We start from the raw sequence: 5,253 nt of genomic DNA on the forward strand, positions 1-5,253 counted from the left end.
CCGAGATACCGTCTTCAAGATTTTCTATGACTCGCCGATGCCAGTCTCTCTCTCTCTCTCTCTCTCTCTCTCTCTCTCTCTCTCTCTCTCTCTCTCTCTCTCTCTCTCTCTCTCTCTCTCTCTCTCCCTCTCTCTCTCTCTTTCAATCTCTCTCTTTTTCTTTCTTTCTCTTTCGGTCTTTCATTACACACGCACACACAATCACATACACACACACACAAATACATACACACACCCACCTACATAAACACACCCACACCTACATATACAAACACACACACGTATATATATATATATATATACGTGTGTGTGTTTGTGTATGTAGGTGTGGGTGTGTTTATATATATATATATATATATATATATATATATATATATATATATATCAATAACAACACTGCGACTAGCTAAGGACTCGAACCCATGCTGTTTTGGCCTGCCTCATGGTGGGCAAAAACTCATGACGCCTTAATCCACTGGACCATACAATCCTTAAGAGTGGCGCATCCAGCGGAACTGGATGTTGCACTCGCTACCCAAGGACACACGATGGTGTGGATGACTCTAGGCTAATTTCATTCTAGTCCCTGTTTGGAGTACTAGTCCAACGAGCAGTATTTTATATCATTGTGCCCACGAGCGAGTGGTATTGATCAATAACAACACTTCGACTGGCCAAGGACTCGAACCCATGCTGCTTTGGCCTGTCTCATGGTGGGCGAAAACACATTCAATTCAATTCAATTCAAGTTTATTCTCTATAAAGGTTACAATGTGGGGTTTACAGGTTTTGGGTATTGTGTGGTTTACATGTTATAAAATACTAATTACAGAGGGGGCCACTAGGACACCTAGCATGGCTAAGCATATCGAGCAGACTTAGATTAATTCTTAACATTAAGTCCTTACAGATTATAGTATTAAGGCTAAGTGACTACATCATAATTTTGAGTTTAGCAATGTGAATGATTTTGTTTTGGCACAATACTCGTTCGTGGTCACAATAATATAAAATACTGCTCGTACACCAAACAGGGACTAGGATGAAATTAGCCTAGAGTCATCCACACCATCGTATGTCCTTGAGTAGCGAGTACAACATCCAGTTTCGCTGGATGCGCTACTCTTAAGGATTGTGTGGTCCAGTGGATTAAGGCATCATGAGTTTTTGCCCACCATGAGGCAGGCCAAAAGAGCATGGGTTCGAGTCATTAGCTAGTCGCAGTGTTGTTATTGATCAATACCACTAGTTCGTAGGCACAATAATATATATATATATATATATATATATATATATATATATATATATATATATATATATATATATATATATATATATATAGGTAGTAGGTTGGTAGACAGCAACCGCCCAGGGAGGTACTACCGTCCTGCCAAGTGAGTGTAAAACGAAAGCCTGTAATTGTTTTACATGATGGTAGGATTGCTGGTGTCCTTTTTTCTGTCTCATGAACATGCAAGATTTCAGGTACGTCTTGCTACTTCTACTTACACTTAGGTCACACTACACATACATGTACAAGCATATATATACACACCCCTCTGGGTTTTCTTCTATTTTCTTTCTAGTTCTTATTCTTGTTTATTTCCTCTTATCTCCATGGGGAAGTGGAACAGAATTCTTCCTCCGTAAGCCATGCGTGTTGTAAGAGGCGACTAAAATGCCGGGAGCAAGGGGCTAGTAACCCCTTCTCCTGTATATATTACTAAATTTAAAAAGAGAAACTTTAGTTTTTTCTTTTGAGCCACCCTGCCTCGGTGGGATACGGCTGGTATGTTGAAAGAAGAAAGAATATATATATATATATATATATATATATATATATGTATATATATATATATATATATATATATTTATATATATATATATATATATATATATATATATATATATTTATATATATATATTTATACACGTGAAGGAAAAAATGAAGTTAAAATTTGAAAACTAAACTCTTTCCCAACAGACGAACAGAAATTTTTGGTTAACTTGAGGGCAATTAGATTGACTGCAGCCTTGTAGTTAGGCACCTCACATGGCTCCTTAACTACCTGCTTCGCCCTCACCAATTAGAAGCCACGATTCTGACTTCGTCGCACGTCTGGTTTTAACACGTGAAGGTTATTTAGCCACCTCTGCATTGCAACATTTTTCTTTCCATTCCAGATGCTATGTTTCTTATATCATCATTTTCATTCTTGAAATATAATCGATGTAATTAAAAACAGATTTTACTGAAACAGTCTCTTGCAGTTCATTAACGTTGAATATTAAAATACGAAGAAAGAGAATAATTCGGTGAGCTTAAAAATATTAATAGTTAGCCACCAGGCAAAGGAGAATATATGAAGCCTTTGTAAAGACAGTGAAGATCTGAGGTAAGAAAGGGAGAGTCAAGATAGTTCTTTCTAGCAGTGCTCTTAACTTTGTGGATAATTTTAATGGGAGAAGACTAAGATCCAGCTGATGCTGTTTTACTCTCGCACTTTGACACACACACACACACACACACACACACACACACACACACACACACACACAAACAAACAAACAAACAAATGCACTAACAGCACCACATTCACACTAAAACCCCCTAAAAAACAAAAAACAAGAATAAAAGGAGGAAGAGACAAGGGCATTACAGATGGCTAGGGTGATAAGCAAGCATGGAGAATAGTGGAAGTAAGGGGACTGAAGAAGGGAAGGAGTAATGAAGCACCTTGAGGAAATGATAGGTCACCGAGACATCTGGAAGATGATAAGGAAAACTGCTAAGGAGATACTTAATTCAGATCCATTGATATGGAAGAAAATGAAATGGTAAGAGGAGAGGGAATGTTCACTTATTACTCTTTGCCTCCTTGAGGCAGAAGGGATGACCTATGATGAAAGAAGACGTGGGGAGGTATAAGAGATTGAGAACATCATGGCGGTAACAGAGAGGACATGAACCAACTGACAAACTTTCAGAGACATGAAAAGAAAAGAACCGCCCAATTAAATTGATATTCAAGACAGAAATAGTGTGAAATAAGATTCTGCAGAGGAAACCACGGTTAAAGGATTCTCCAAAATACAAGTGAGTTTACCTCGACCACGAAAGAACACAAAAAATGAGCAGGTACTAATAATAACATAGGAAGGAACACTACAGCAGGCCTACTGGCCCATGCAAGGCAGGTTCAAGTCACCTCCCAGCTTAAACCAATGACCCATCTAGTCAGGTCAGGCCACATATAGACCTATTAGCACAAGCTAGTTAGGTCCACCTCACACCCACCCACACCCACTCACGTATTTATCCAACCTATTTTTAAAACTACACAACGTCTTAGTTTCTATGACAGTACTTGGGAGTTTCTTACACTCATCCTTAACTCTATTACCAAACCAGTGCTTTCCTATATCCTTCCTGAATCCGATTTTTTTCAGCTTAGAACCATTGCTGTGAGTCCTGTCTAGGCTAGATATTTTTATCACACTATTTACATTCCCTTTATTTATTCCTGTTTTCCATATATACACCTCAATCATATCCTCCTTAATTCTATGCCTTTCTAGAGAACGTAGATTCAGGGCCTCAGTCTACCCTCATAGGAAAGATTTCTGATACATGGGTTCAACTTTGTCATCCTCCATATAGGTTTTCTTATTTCCTTTTATATGTCTCTCTTTAACAGAGTATGCTTTTCTTATTTCCTTTTATATGTCTCTCTTTAATAGAGTATGCTTTTCTTATTTCATTTTATATGTCTCTCTTTAATAGAGTATGATTTTCTTATTTCCTTTTATATGTCTCTCTTTAATAGAGTATAATGATTTTGTAACTGCCTATCCCCTCTTTTCATACGCTTATATATGCCTTTCCTTTGACCAATGAGATGTTTAATCTATTGTTTATCCATTGGGGATCATATTTGGTTGGTCTAAATTCCTTGCTTGGAACATAAGTTGTCTGGGCAGCTAGAACTATGTGCTGAAAAAGTCATATTGGCAACCAACACCACGTACCTGACCCATAGTCAGGTCATTCCAATTTAGCCCACCCAGGTAATTTCTCAGTCCCATGAAATCGGCCAAGCAGAAGTCTGGGACAGAGACTTGATTGCAGTTATTTGGGTTATTCCATGATGTATTGAAACTAAGTGATTTGTGATAATTTTCCTCAAGCTCAACATTAACCTCAAGATTATAAATTACTGATTGTTTCCTTTAGTTGGTTCTGTCAAAAACTGTTTTAAAGAGCAATCTTGAATCTTATCATGAAAGTCACTAGACTTAAGATTTCCTTTCATATTGTTCCAGTCAATTTGTACTTCCTGTCAAGATTTGGGAGCCTATAAATCACTCCCAAAATTAATTTGTCACGACTGTCGAAAAACTGTAGCCAAACAGATTCTGTGTCCGATGCTTCTAATCTTATATCTTGTCTAACACAACAATTTAAACTATCTCTGACATTCATCGCCCCTCCATCATGCTTCCTGTTCAGCCTCAGGGGAAACTACAAACACAACTACCCACAGAACAACCCATAGCATCCCCTCAACCCCTATCAACCTACACCATCCAAACACAAAAACCAGAAACAAATCACACTCCATACCCCACTCACCCAGCATTAATACCATGACAATAGCACCCTACCATAATATCTATCCCTGTCTACCACACCTTCAGCCTACGCCAACCTCTCCTACTTCCCTGAATACAGTTCTGGAAAGGAAGCTCATGCTACCGTATACCAACACAGAATAACAAATAAAAATGACGAGTGGCAGGAAAAAATCACTGACACATCCCCAGATACCATGGCACTCAGGGACATAGCCCAGTTCAGTGATAACAGATGTGATCATTCTGTCTGGATATCAGGGCCTGAGAAAAGACAGGAGGAACAGAGGGGAAGGAGTTGCATTGGAGTTTTGAAGAGATGGGAGAATTAGTTAGAGGTAAAGCAGATGACTACATAGTAGAAACACTTCTAACCGGAGGCCTGAAGGTGATGATAGCAGTGATGTACAACCCACCACCGAAGAGCAGGAGACCAAGACGAGAATACGATAAGAGTACCAGAACAACGGTGGTCACACTAGCCGAGGTGGCCAGAAGGGCCCACATAAGCAAAGCAAAGTTACTCATCATGGGAGATTTCAGCCACAAGGAGATAGACTAGGAAAATCTAGAACTACATGGGGGACTGGAGACTTGGAAAGCCAAGATGCTGGAGGGGGT

Source organism: Cherax quadricarinatus, chromosome 4, assembly GCF_038502225.1.
Source record: "Cherax quadricarinatus isolate ZL_2023a chromosome 4, ASM3850222v1, whole genome shotgun sequence".
Lineage (NCBI taxonomy): Eukaryota > Metazoa > Arthropoda > Malacostraca > Decapoda > Parastacidae > Cherax > Cherax quadricarinatus.